Below are 15,077 nucleotides of genomic sequence, written 5' to 3' on the forward strand. Positions count from 1 at the left end.
TCAGGCTATAAGCAAATTTTAATTTTCAGCAAAACAAAACAAAACAAAAAAAAAAAAAACATGCAAACTACATGAGAGCAAAATGATACATCAAATAGCTCAGGGATATTTTTTAAATTTTTGTAAGATAGGTTTGATTGCATTTTGTTATGCCATTCAGTTGATATCCCTGGGAGGCCGGCTCTTTTCTGGAGGGAAACAAACAGAGGAGCAATGGATCTCAGGAAGAGGTGAGGTGGGGGGGAAGGGAGAATGTGGTCAGGATGTATTATTGTACAAGAGAAGAATAAATAAAAAGAAAAGGTGAAAAATGATGACTTTTGTGTTGTGTGCCTGTAGTGGTGGGAAAGTACCTCCAATACTTGAGAAATCATGGCGAGAGGGCCAGAAATTCAAAGGCATCCTCATCACTTCCAGGCCTTTTGACTGAGATTAAGTGCAAGATCTGTTCTCGTCAGTTTAACCCTGGCCGGGTCCTCTATCTGAAGACAACATAGGAAATGAATTTTAGAGTTAATCAAAAGACTGGAGGAGAATTGAATAACAAAGCAACCAAATAAGAAAGTGGGACAGTTCCCAGCAGAAGAAAGAGAGCGCTGTGCTACTGTGGACCCTCAACACGGCTCAGCAAGTAAAGGCACTTCCTGCCACACCTGAGTTCAGTTCCCAGGACCCACATGATACAAGGAGAAAACCCACTTCCACGTTGTCCTCTGACCCTCGGCGAGCCACTGAAATTGCTTAACAGTGTTCTGCACTGCTGTAATAGAAGCAAGTAAATCGCTTTAACTCTCCTACAAAAGTTAAAAGGCAAACGTAATAAAAGAGTAAAACCAATTCCATTACTGCATAGGTAATACACACAGATGGAGACAGTCAACAGCAGTACTGCGGAGGGCGGGCCGTGTGCTAGTGGAACCATGGCCCTCTTAGAATGGAGAATGGACTGCTACTTCTGTGTGTTATCCTGTGGCCGCCCTGTGATACCTGCAGGGAAGATATCTGTAGCCACCACACAAAAGGCAAAGGAACCCAAGCATATCGATATGAAAAATACCAGAAGGACTTTGTGACAGTGAGAGGCCAGGGTGCACATAAGAGCTACGTGACAGAGAGAAGACAGTTCTGCAGACACCAGGGAGTCCCCCTTGCCAATAATTACTTCAAACTTGAGTGGATTGTACTCCTCAAACAAAGGCACAGAGTGGCTAAACAAAGCAAAGGCAGGTTCAATTATATAGTACGTACAAGACACTCACCCTCCACTTCAGGACAGTTTGGGCTGAAAGAAAAGACAGAAGGAGAAATATTCCATGCAACGGTGACCAAAAACGAGCAGGGGTGGCCATCTTTCTGTCAGACAAGACAGACTTCGAGTGTAAGCTAAAGACTTCAGGAAGACACTGTGGACTCTTTACAGCCATGAAACTATCACTCCATCAAGACAAAACAATTGCAACTGCATATGAGTGATGACTTTGAGGTTAACAGCACAGGCTGTTCTTCTAGAGGACCTTGGTTCAGTTCCCAGCCCCTACATGGTATCTCACAATTGGCTGTATTCCAGTCCCAGGGTACACATGTAGCACATAGTAGACATACATGTAGTCAAAATACCCATGTACATAAAACAAACAACTTTTTTCAATTACATTTTTAAAAACATTGAAATAAGCCAGGCATGAGGCAACTACCTATATTCCTGTCACTCTAGAAACCAAGGCAGAAAAATTGCTAAGAGTTCAAGGTCAATGGGACTTCATAATAAGTTCTAGACTAGCCAGGGTTACATAACAAGAAGCGTGTGCGTGTGTGTGTGTCTGTGTGTGTGTGTGTGTTTTGTATAAGAAAAAATGTATTGTATGAGAGAAGAATACATAAAAGAAATCAACCAACTATGCATTTAATTCTGAAGTAGTTGATGAAATAAAAAATTTAAAGGGACAAAAAGAGGAGTTGGTGTGTGTGGTGTGTGTATGTGTGTGTGTCCTGTGAGTATGTACCTGTGTGTGCAGGTGTGAGTGCATGTGTGTGTGTGTGTGTTCATGTGTGCATGTGTGTGTTCATGTGGGTATGTGTGCTCAAACATGTGTGTATGCATGTGTGTACATGAATGTGGGTGTGTGCACACATTTGTATGTGTGTGTGTGCACATTTGTGTGTTCGTGTGTGTGTCCTGTGAATATGTGCCTGTATATGCAGATGCAAGTGCATGTGTGTGTGTATGTGTGTGTGTGCTCGTGTGTGCATGTGTGCTCAAGCATGTGTGCATGTGTGTGCATGAATGTGGGTATGTGTACACATTTGTGTGTGTGTGTGTGAGTGTGTATGTATGGTCTCCATCTTGACATAACTTTAAAAGTTAAGACAGGAATATTTCACAGTATAATATTAGCAGGAATTTCAGTCCCCCAGCCTCAATCATAGCTAAGTGAACTAGAGCAGAAAGAGTTGACTTTGAGGTTCCAGACATACATACTTCCAAACAACATCAGAGTGAGAATACGCATGCACAAGGGCACATGGAACCTTCTATGGGATACAGCATGTTAAAAACAGAACAGTGGGTGCCAGAGCCCAAGAGAAGACAGAAAAACAGAACAGGAACAGTCCCTGCTGGGGGGCATGAGGAAGTTCTGGATGAGACACACAGACCTTTATCTGGGGAGAGCAATACCACGCTGCACACATAGCTTTTCAGAAGGTAAGTCTCAGATCTTCTTGCCAAACTGGAAAAAGCATAATAGTATTGAAGAAACAAACTTGCTATGTTGTGCTGCATTAAAAATGAGAGCTTGTGCTTCTCAAATGAGCCAAGAGAGCTGAGCATGGTAGTGTTTACCTGAAGACCCAGCTCCTGAGGGGCTGAAGCCAGGAGGGAGGGAGGGAAGGAGGGAGGGAGGTTGACAAAGTGAAAGGGAAAGATACAGGGGGTATGCAACAGGGTATCACATATTAGAGTCACTGTTTATAAAGAACTGTTTTTTTTTTTTTAATTATAATATAAATACATTTCTCCCTTCCCTTTTCTCCTTGCAAACCGTTCCATATACCTCTCCTTGCTCTCTTTCAAATTCACGGTCTCTTTTTCATTGTTATTTCATGCGCGCGCGCGCGCACACACACACACACACTCATATTTCATGCACGCGCGCGCGCACACACACACACACACTCATATTCCTAGAGTACTGTGTACTTTTACTCGTATGTACATTTTCGGGGCTGATGGCTGAGTATTAGATAACCAATTACTGAGCTCTCCCCTGGGGACGACTACCTCTCCTGCTCCCAGCTTGCCTGGGTTTCCTGTAGTTCTTTGTGTAGGGTTGAAGTCTTGTGGGCTTTCCCAGGCTGCTCTGACAGATCTATTGCTATTGCCTTGTCCAGCACTCATTTGGGCAGTCACACTGCTGACTTTGGGGCTAAGCTTCTGATGATACATCTCTCACAACAAACTCCCTGATTTTCTAGCTTATACTCATTCCACCCTCTCTCCCACTGTGTTCCCCGGCCTTAGCTGCAGGACTGTTTTGTAGATGCGTCCATTGGGACTGGGCTTCATAACTGCATTGTGATTGGCTGTCATTTTCTGTAGTGATCTCCATCTGTTGCAAAGAGAACCTTCTTTGCCAGGTGGTGGTGGTATAAGCGTTTAATCGCAGCACTCTGGAGACAGAGGCAGGCAGATCTCTGAGTCTGCTGCCAGCCTGCCCTACAGAGCTAGTTTCAGGACAGCCAGGTCTACCCAGAGAAACCAAAAGGGGGGGGAAGGGGGTGTCCTTGATGAACAGTAAAGGCTACCCTTACCTTTGGGTAGAAGGACAAATGTCTAGCTTGTTAAGACTGTGCAATATTCAGTAAGAAAAAGAAAAGGCCTTGTTATCAGTGAATTCGAAGATAAATGATCTGTAAAACATCCATTAAATCCACAAGCTCCTCCTATGCCTCCACCACGACAGGTGGCATTAAGTCTGGTAATTCCACATGATGTCATGGTCACAAAGCCGCTGAGGGACTGTGAATTGGCACAATGGCTGTGCTGGCTAGGTTGACATCTCTCCTGCAAAACCCCTGACAAGGCAGCTTCAGGAAAGGACAGCTTGGTTTTGGCTCACTGTCCCCACGGCTCAGCTCCAGAATCTGCTGAACACCCTGCTTTCTGTGGGCCTGCCGTGAGGCCACAAGTCATGGTGAAGAGCGCAAAGGGCAGACGGACCCTTCTCACAGCAGGGAACACAGAGCAGATAGGAAGGAGCAAGATATACCATTCAAAGACCCAGCCCCCACCTCCCATGTGAGGACCAACTCGCCTATCAACAGTGCCTTCAGCTGGGTGCTATTCAATCCTCAAAGTGAGCCTTCATCATACCCAGACCCCTACAACAAAAAGAACTTGGCAGAATCTACAAAATTAAGCACAGACTAGCTGTTTGATGTAGCAGTTCCATCCTTAGTTATGGGCACAGCTTCGGGGAATGCAATTGCACACACCAAAATACATGGGCAATAATATTGACAGGGGCATTATTCCTAACTGCCAAATACCATAGATTACAAAGACACTGTACAAAGGAACTGGCTGGTTGTCTTTAAAGTGCTACTAGCAGGACAATTAGGGAAAATCAGAGGATTGCAGGACATTACAGAAGTCTGGCAAGGAAATACAAAGTATAGTCCTGGATCACATAAATGCCTTTGCTAATGTAGTCCAGTCATGCCCTTCCTTGACTTAGCGGCTGTTGACGCTTTTGTTAAACCCTACACAGAGCAGTCTTGAGGGTGTTGCTCTGCTTCATCCTCACCCTCACAGTGAGCTTTCTAAACACAAAGCTTTTTTGATATCCCAATGCCTGTTTTGTTTCACTTCCTTCCCAACCTTGCTAGCCATGTTCAGCCGAGCTGTCTTCCCACCACGGACAAATGAGGCCAGCTGAGACCAGGGTAACCCGGCAGCTGATCACGATGCCCAGTGCCAAACCACAGGATTGTGAGCTAAATACAATTATTTAGGCTAATAAGCCTGAAAGTGCTTTATAATGAAATACAAGACTTTTGTTTTGAGACAGTGTCTCACTATGTAGCACTGGCTGGCCTGAAGCTCACTATATGGACTAGATAGCCTCGAACTCAGAGATCCTCCCATCTCTGTCTTCTATGTGCTGCAATCTAAAAGCATGAATCACCACACCCAGATCAAAACTAACTCTTTAAAACCTACTTTAAAGATAGATCGGACAGCAATATAAGCAGCATTTCTAGTTAACATTCAGAGGTGTCAGTGGAGAGGTCAGGAAATAGGTAAATGGCATTAAAGGAAAGACACAAACTCCTTTTTCCCCCAGACTGCTTAACTTGAAACACATGACTATCATGTTGTCCTGTGAAACTCAAGTTTTACCACAAACAATGAAGTCGGCCAGGTCTGTCGTTCATTTTTCCTTCACCGCCTGACCAAAGGCCTCACAGGCGGGCACGTCGGCCAAGGTAGAGGAGGGGCAGCTGCTGAGATGCGGCACAGATGGAGTTTGCCAAGCCAGTAAAAAGCAACTTCAATTTAGACATTTCTTTCCGCTTCAAAATTACAGCGACAAGATTACATTAAAGAACCTGCTAGAAGAAGCAGATAAAATGTGTTCATCTCTAAGCTCTATAACCAAATGTTTTTAATGGTCTTACCACGCACTCACTAAAATTAAAATAAAATCTCAAAACGCTGTCCCTGATTATCTTTCCTAAATGGATTGGAAGCAAATCGTTGGGGGGGGGGGAAGTGGGGGTGTTTATATGCAACACTTGTTCTTTACGAATAAGTATTTAGCAATTAATGAAGTTTTCCGTTTCCCCGAGGCACAGTTCAGGGCCTGCATATACAGAGGAAACATGGACACCTCTGTCTCTTAACTGTAAAAATCACCACCCAGGGAGGGCCAGGGCCCTGCTCCAAATGATATGACAGACTTTGAAGACTCCCCATAGAAGTCTGCTCCCTAGGGAGCAGAAAGGGGATGGGATGGGGGTTGGTGGGGAAAAGAGGGGAAGGCAGGAGGGAGAGGGAACTGGGATTGACATGTAAAACAAGCTTGTTTCAAATTTAAATAAAAAAATTTAAAAGAAACAACCACCCAACTCAGCTGCAGAGAATAACATTGACGAAGTATAAATAAGAAAAGGATATTTAAATGTATTAAATTGGAAAAGGGCTTTAAGTCATAAAAAATACTGTAGCTTTGTGGGTTAGAATAGCTATAACACAGGGCTGGAGGGGTGGCAACAAGGCTCTTCTGGGGACAGGGTTTGGTTCTCAGCACCCATGTGAGGTGGCTCACCCTGCTTGTAACTCCAGGGCAGGGGGAGGAGCCTAATGCCTCTGGCTTTTGTCATATTCAAGTGCACACACACACACACACACACACACACACACACACGAGTGAGTACATGCACAATTTCAAAAACAGTCTTTTAGGGCAATGATAATAATCCTGGGTGCCTTCGGTGTCCAAGCTATCTGCCACACATGTTATAAACATGGCATTAAGCTTAGTATTGCATATGACTGCACCCTTATAATTAAAGAGAGGCACATTTTTCTTCTTCCCATAAAAGACAAGCAAAAGGGAATTTCTACATCCTGTGTATATAAATAAGCAGCCAGTATCCCGAGCACCGTACACACTGTGACCTTCCAATTTACTGCCCAGATGCTCTGCCACTGATAATTATTAGGCAGGGAATGCCTCTGAGTTCATCTTCTCCCTTTATCCCTTGCCCAAGAATATCACGAGCAACCAACCTTCATCATTATATTCTTAATTGTCCAAGACTGTTCAAAGGAACATGGACAGACTCACCCAGCTTCTTGCTTCCCCTGGGGTCAATCAGGCACAAAGCTATTGTGTGCACCTCTGTAAATAGGGCATACTTGGACTGCTGCTGCTTTCTTTGTGTTGGAAATTGAGTCATTAGCATCATTAAGTTAGTCAGATCTGAGAGACAATTCCAGAGTTAAAGTCTGATACCTGGGACCCACATAAAAGAAGGAGAGAACCAACCCCACAAAGTTAGCCTCTGTCTTCCATGAGCATGCCTTGGCACACTCGCTAACCTGTGCGTGTGAACACACACAAATAATAAATAAGATTTTTTTTTTTAATTCCTGAGCATGCTCTGTCCACAAGCAGGCCAGTGTTAGTCATGTGAGTGAAACTAGCCCAGATAAGAATGGTCAGGACAACCTGTCTCTAGCTCGTAGACTCACACATGAGGTGGATGACTAAGGTTTAAGATACTGGTTTCTGGAGAGGTGGTACTTCTGAGGAGTAGGTTGTCATGGCAGCAGGAGGTAACTGAGGCAGACTGGCTCTCATACTTAGAGTGAACTACCACTTATCCAAAAGCCAGTGTCCGGTGACATCAGTACATTTGTCTTGTCTCAACTATATCTACAGTATACCATATTGCCGAACCTAACGCTCACTGGCTCAGCAAGGCTGGTGGGCCAGGGAGCTTGGGGCAGTCACCCACCTCTGCCTCCCCAGCACTGGGATGAAAGGCTGTCCTACTTTGCTTTCTGTTACTGTGCTAAAACACCAACTGGGGAGAGGAAAGGTTTTATTTGTCATCAGAGGAAGCCAAAGCAGGAAGCTGGTGGCCTGGAATGAAGCAGAGGCCATGGGAAGTGCTGGAGAATGCCATGGGGAAGGACTAATGGTGAGAATTAGTTATTCAGCTCTCCATCACCATTACACGGTGCTTGGAGCAGTCAAATCACAAAGAGAAAAGGCTGTTTCAGGCTTATGTGTTTTGAGGCTCCAATCCCTGTTCAGATACATCCATCCCTTTTGGTTCTCTGGAGAGGAGGCTGTGACAGGAAGCATGTGACAGATCAGGCTGTTCACAGGATCAGGAAGCAAAAATAGGAGAGAGGCTAGGGTACCAGCAGCAGGCTCCCATCAAGCAGGGTACCATCAGCAGGCTCCCATCAGGCAGGCTCCCATCAGGCAGGCTCCCATCAGGCAGGGTACCATCAGACTGGGTACCATCAGCAGGGTATCATCAGACAGGCTCCCATCAGGCAGGGTACCAGCAGCAGGGTCCCATTAGGCAGGGTACCATCAGACAGGATCCCATCAGGCAGGATACCATCAGGCAGGCTCCAATCAGCAGGGTCCCATCAGGTAGGGTCCCATCAGGCAGGGTCCCAGCATCTTTGGAGGACATGCTTCCAATGACCTAAAGACTTCCCACAAGACTCTACCCCCTGAAGGTACCATCATTTCCTAATAGCACCACTTGAGGAATGAGACTTTAACACTGGGGTCTTTAGCAGACTATCAGAAACCAGGCTTGGGGGTAAAAATGAATCTATAAGAGACTATGTCACATTTCATAATATACATAAAGTGGAAAATGTAACATAAATATATGTGTGTGAATTATTTATGTTTTTATCTATACATGCCACAATAATATTCCACATAAATAAGATTTATTTTAAGGAACTGACTGCTATAACAACAGGGATAAGCCAGTAGAAAATCCATGGAGCAGGCAGCATCTAGGAACTCTTAGACAAGAGCTGATTTTTCTTGTTTTCTCTCTTTTTTTTTTCCAGCTTTATTTATTTTATTTTATGAGTCAGAGAGTTTTCCCTATATGTATATACATGCATGCCTCTTGCCCACAGAGAACATAGGATCCCCTGGAACTAGATGGTTGTGACCCACAAGTAGGTGCTGGGAACTGAACCCTGGGACCTCTGCAAGCCCAACAAGTTCTCTTAACTGCTAAGGCGTCTCTCTAGTTCCTCAGCTGTATCATCTTGAGGCAGAATATTTGGCCCCTCCGAGTAACTGCACTTTTGTTCTTAAATTCTTTCAAGTGATTAGTTAAGGTCCCCTCACATTATTAAGGGAAATGTCAAGGTGTCGCACATGTTTAATTAAAGTAAAATGTTGTAAATGTTAACCGCGTCTATAAAATCCCTTCATAAAGCCAGGCTCATCTTCCTGTTTGATTCAATAGCTGAGCATGACAGCCCATCCGCGGAGGCGTAAACGCTAGCCATCAACTGAGGAAATGCGCACATTAACTTGAGACCCCTAGGAAAGACAGCCAGGGAGAGATGAGCCGAAAACAGAGCAATTGAGGCAGGAGGAAGAGGCAGTGCTAAGGCTTCAAGGCTGAGCTGAGCTCCGGATGGGGTGGGGGTGAGGAGGAGTGGGGGGTCCTTGTGTGGGCCCAGGAACCAGAGAGCACCATCTGGGGGACCAAGTGGGACTGTGTCATTTGTAACACGCTATCTTAAAAGCTGTACTGCGCTCTAACTACAATAGGAAAAAAGTTGACATGTTGTTTTAAAGACCGATGGAGAATTTAGTATAAGCATCCAGGAGACAATTTAGAAAACTATTGATTTGTTCAGGGCCAAAGTTACGCTAAATTTGACTCCTGAAAAAAAAATGGTCAAAGTGGCAAAGCGGTGGCGAATCCACATGTGCTTCAAGAATTAGAAGGGCTTGCTAATGGTTGCGCTGTGGATGGTAGGAGCTAGGATGATGCATGAGACTGGGACTCAGGAAAGACATCGAGGCTAAAGGCATAAATGTGAAGCAAATATGGTAACACACACATGCAATCCCAGCACTGGAGAGGCAGAAGGAGAAGGAACCCCTGCGGTTGGTTGACCATCTAGTCTAGCCAATCAGCAAGCTCTGCATTCAGTAAGAAACTTTGCCTCAAAGATGATAGACAGATGGATGGATGGATGGATGGATGGATGGATGGATGGATGGATGGATGGATGGACGGACGGATAAGGCGAAGGGCTGAAGAGATGACTTCACACACAAAAATTAAGTAGTGGATAAATCTTTAAAACATGAACTTGGGAAAGAGAAAACAATGAACAAGAAAAAAACAGAAATACTAAAGGTAAGAGGAGAAATAAGAGAAATCAAAAAAGAAAAAAAAATCAACGACAACACACTTGATTCTTTGAGAAATTAATGAGATGTGCGAACCAAAGGAAAGAAAGGGAAAGACATAAGCAGGTGTCAGGAAGGAGGCACTACTACAGACACCAAGTCCCAGTTCCTGGGACACCAAGGAAGAAGCAGAGGAGTGCTGAAGACAAGCTTAGGCACACATCGACACTGTTGACGCTGTAAATCAGTGGCTCTCAGTCCTCCTAATGCTGCAACCCTTCAATACAGCTCCTCATGAGGTGACCCCCAACCATGAAATCATTTCATTGCTATTTCATAACTGAAATTTCACTACTGTTAGGAACTATAATGTAAGTATCTGTGCTTTCCAGTGGTCTTAGGTGACCCCTGTGAAAAGGTCATTTGGCCCCCAAGGTTACTTTAAAGGTAATGTACCACTGTTTCCGAAAGAAAATAATGACTAAGAAACTATCACAACTCTCTCAAAATAAAATAAATGATACCAGCCGATATATAACCATTAAGAAAAGTAAACATGAGACTTGAAACCCACACACATTCCAAAAAGAAATTTCCGCGTCTGGTTAGGTTCATGGAAAATTCTGCCAATGAAAACAAGGGGTTGTGGTAGACATCTGTAACCCTAGCACTTGGAAGATAGAGGCAGTAGGATCAGAAGTTCAAGGCCATCCTCTGCTACACAGAAAGGCTGGGGCCACCCTGAACTACGTGAGATCCTGTCTCAAACAAAACAACACTAATCGTTTAAAGAAAAATCCATCCTGATTCCATACAGTTCTTTCTAGAACATACAGGATAGATTATTTCCCAATTCATCTTATGAAGCTGGTATTTATCTAATAACAAAGCCAAAAAAGAAAAGCTGGGTAGTGGTGGTGTACAACTTTAATTCCAGCACTTGGGAGGCAGAGACAGGCAGATCTCTGAATTCAAGGCCAGCCTGGTCTACAGAGTGAGTTCCAGGATAGCCAGGGCTACACAGAGAAACCCTGTCTTGAAAAACAAAAAGACATTTTGAAAAAGGACAAATTAAAGACGAATGTCCCCCATAAAAATAGACTAAATCAGTGGGGAGAATCTAGCAAATAGAATGCAGTAGTTGTAACTGAATCAAGTACCATGACCCAGAATGGGATGTACATAAAATGTCCTCTCAAGGTGTTTGAAAACTTGGTATCCAGCTACGGGTGCTGTTTGGGAGGTTTTGAAACCTTTAGGAGCAGAAGCCTAGCAGAGGAAAGTGGGTCACCACAGGGCTGGCTGATGCTTCCTTGTTGGCCCAGGTTTAAACAAGCTCCCTCGGTCATGGCCCAGAGCCCCACCCACCCACCCACCCCCCCACCCACCCCCCCCCCCCCCCCCCCCCCCCCCCCCCCCCCCCCCCCCCCCCCCCCCCCGCCTCCTGCCACCACGTCTTCCTGTTTCCCATCAATCCTCTCCTCCCTTTGAGTCACCCTCTCTGTTATTTGACCACAACGATGGGAACAGTAACTGTGGTTTACACAGGGAATTGATTCCACAGTTGCAAGATAGAGGCAATGTTTGAAAAACAACCAACACAATTCATTAACTAGGCTACTGAAGAAAAATTACATGGTATACAACGGATGAAGAAAAAAATTCACAAAATTCAATACCCATTCATGATTAAAAATAAAAAACCCGCAAACTCAGAAATACAGAATAGTGGTGATCTTGAACTTGAAAGGGAGCAATTGCAAGAACAGCTTCAAATGACATGTTTTCTGGTGAAGCATAATGATTTATGCTCAAGGTCAAGAGCAAGCCAAGGCTAACTATCCTTGCTTCTCTTTGACAAGGTGTTTGAATCTCTAGCCAGTACGAGTAAGGCCAAAAACAAATAAATAACACACAGATTGTAAAAAATAATACCAAACTGCCTATGTGTTAGCAGATACATGGGCATGACAAACCCCAAGCAACTTCACAAAAAGAATTAGTAATGGGTCCAGATAAGTAAACAGCACATGAAATAAATACACAACATTCCACTCTAAGTAGTAACAATGAAGACATGGACATCAAAAGTAACGTGAAAACATCAGTTACAGTTGCTAAAACTTAAACATTTAAGTGTGAGTCTCAGGGAATAGTACAAGGACTTGTCGGCTGAAACTTAGAAAACTCAATGAATGAAATCAAAGACCTAAAAAAGTTGAAACTCATGTTGTTCTCCTCACTTGAACAACAAGCATCGTGACTACACTAGTTTCTCTCCCCATTAGCATTCAAGTTCAATGCTATTTCAACCGAAATTTCAGCTGGCGATCCTGTAGCTCCAGGTAAGATTACTGTGAGCCATAACCGTGGAAAAGCAGAGGAGCTAGAACTGTTCAAAGCAAAGGTGACATTATCAGCAAACGGTGACAGAACATTTAAATACCCATGAGTAAAATGTAACATCTATATACCCTGAATCAAACCTCACTCTTCAGGCAAAAAAGAAAACAAAACAAAAAAAGGAAAACAGACATAAATGTTGACCTGTAACACCTGTAATCCAGTCCCTCGGACAGACACAGGTGGATCTCTGAGTTCAAGTCCAGCCTGATCTACACAGCAAGCTCCAGGCCAATGATAGCTACATAGTGAGATGCTGTCTCAAAAACAAAACAAAACAGACATCAATGTAAAGCAAAATGCCATACAAATCTGACGCCCTCTTCTGGCCTCCAAGGACATTGCGTCCATTCACACAAACCCACACTCAGATACACACAAATTGTTCTTGTCAACTTTACACAAACTAGAGCCACAAAGAAGGAAGAAACCTGGTGTTTTGTCACAGCAAATATAACTAATATACATCCCAGTGACCTTCTGTTATTTGTCCCTTTTACCAGCAATCCGTATCTTTGATAGGTATCTTTGATAGGAGAGGGGAGAGTCGCTGTTATGATCTGTATCATGAATATACATATGTACACACACTCTCTCTCTCTCTCTCTCTCTCTCTCTCTCACACACACACACACACACACACACACACACACACACACACGCACAGGCACACGCACAGGTACCCCTACAGGAACACAATGCTGATGCCAGCTAACACTGTTGGAACATGGTTCGCGAATGAAGCTATGTGGGGAGAATTCTAGGCGCTTGTGATAAAACTCCGGGAAAACAAGATAAGAGTTCTGTGCTCTCTGTTCCTCCAAATCATGGGTTTGTTCTTAGGATATCCTTCCGTGCCCCTCCCAGGTGGAGTAAGTTGGGGAGTTGGTGGGCGGGTTACTTCATTATCCTACTATTCCAAGCATGGCTCTCCTCATCCATGTGAACAAACCTTGCCTTTGTGACTGTCAACTACTTGAACTCATGTGAACTTTGCTCATACTGCCTTTCTTAACCCTCAGGATATAAATTGTCTGATGCTCTGCACAAAGTTGGCTATTGCATTAGACTTTAGTCCACCTCATTTTTAGGTTCCACTCTCCCGGGTTCATGCTGCCAACTGGAGTGCCGACACACACTCCCTAGACTCGCCAGGAAGACGATGCCAAGAAGTGCCTGAGCCCAGACATGCAGAGCTCGAAGAGTATTGGTCGGTGAGAGAGACATCCCAGTGACCCAGGAGGTAAGCCTGAGCCCAGAGTGATGGCCTGCCTTTGTCCCGCCCACTCCTGCCCCCTTCTCCCTAATTTTAGAATTGTCACCTGCTGCCTTCTCAGATGGTCAACTCTGTAAAGCACAACTTCAAGTCAGTGCCTCTCCCCACTCACTGGCCTTTGGAGTGCCAGCAGAGGCGGCACTGGTCCCTGGCACTCTGGTTACAGCGCTTTGGGAACCCCTCCCCACCCCCACCCCCACCCCCACCCCCGTTTGAATCACATCATTCTAGTGACTCTTCATCTCAGATGTCGTCACCCAGCCAGCTCCATTATTCCAGCCAAAGTGAATGGTCCAAGACCATCACCCATCTTGTGCCGTCCCCACAGCCCTCATCTGTCCTTGGGTCTTAGAAGGTGGGAAGAAGCCAATCAGAAGCCACATTAACAATCCAAGAAAGCCACTTGATGGACAAGAACAAAGCCACTCAGAAAAGAGTTAGTACACACAAGTTATGAAGCCACTGGGTCTCTGAGGTTCTGACCCCTCCCACTTCGGTGTGTGTGTGCGCGCGCACTTCGGTGTGTGTGTGTGTGTGTGTGTGTGTGTGTGTGTGTGTGTGGCACACGCGCGCACATGAGTGTACTCATTGGAGTCTGTAAATGCAGGTACGTGGATGGCACTGCACATGCATGGAGGTCAGAGGGAGGGCAAGGTCAGTGTTCACCTTCCGATTTGTTTGAGGCCGGGCATCGGGTATCTTTGTGGTCTTTCTGCTGCGTACACTGGACCAGCTGACCTGGGCACTGCTGGAGTCTCCTCCTCTGACTCCCATCTCCCCACAGGGGCACTGGCTTACAAATTCTCCCTCTGTGGGGTGGAGACCCGAGCTGGTCTCCTCAAGCTTCCAGAGCTGGTACTGTCACCACAGCTCCCAGCCCTCGCCGTTTTGTTTTTTGTTTGTTTGTTTGTTTTGTTGTTGTTGTTTGTTTTTTGCTTAGGTGAGCTCAGGCAGGATTTTCCTCATGGCAGGTGAGGAATTATTTCCCACTAGTACGCTCCCATTCAGCTTCTCGTCCACACTTCATCACCCTAATAAGCAATAAAGATTGGCGTCTACCGCGTGTCACTTTAACCTATTTGGGTCCACTCAACACATTTTTACATTTTGATTTCAAGCTGATGAGCTATCCAGGCACCTACTGAGCTCTTCATGAAGAGAACTGAGAAGTATTTAGATGAACAATGGCCAGAACCCAGAACTAAGTGCCACATGAGGCCACAGACGGGGGAGGGGAGAACTATGCATAGAAAACAGGACCAGAAGAGAGGGAGGCTCCCACTATGTGAGTGAAGGGGCAGTTACGGTCTGGCTTGAGACAGCCTTCCATAGCCACCCAGACAAAAGAAGATGATAGAAAGGGAAAGTCGGGATAAAATTAACCTTTAATAAGTGTCTAATTCATTCCAGAATTGTCCACAGGGCAAGGACAAAAAGTACTAAGCAATTTTCACCCAAGGTGGTGGCTCGTG

The 15,077-nt window shown here is 44.9% G+C and overlaps 1 pseudogene; it reads left to right on the forward strand.

The window, feature by feature from the left end:
• The first annotated feature begins 406 nt into the window (after positions 1-406).
• On the forward strand, positions 407-522 carry LOC127213070 (uncharacterized; annotated as a pseudogene).
• The last annotated feature ends 14,555 nt before the right edge of the window (positions 523-15,077 follow it).

This window comes from Phodopus roborovskii, unplaced genomic scaffold (genome assembly GCF_943737965.1).
Source record: "Phodopus roborovskii unplaced genomic scaffold, PHOROB, whole genome shotgun sequence".
NCBI lineage: Eukaryota > Metazoa > Chordata > Mammalia > Rodentia > Cricetidae > Phodopus > Phodopus roborovskii.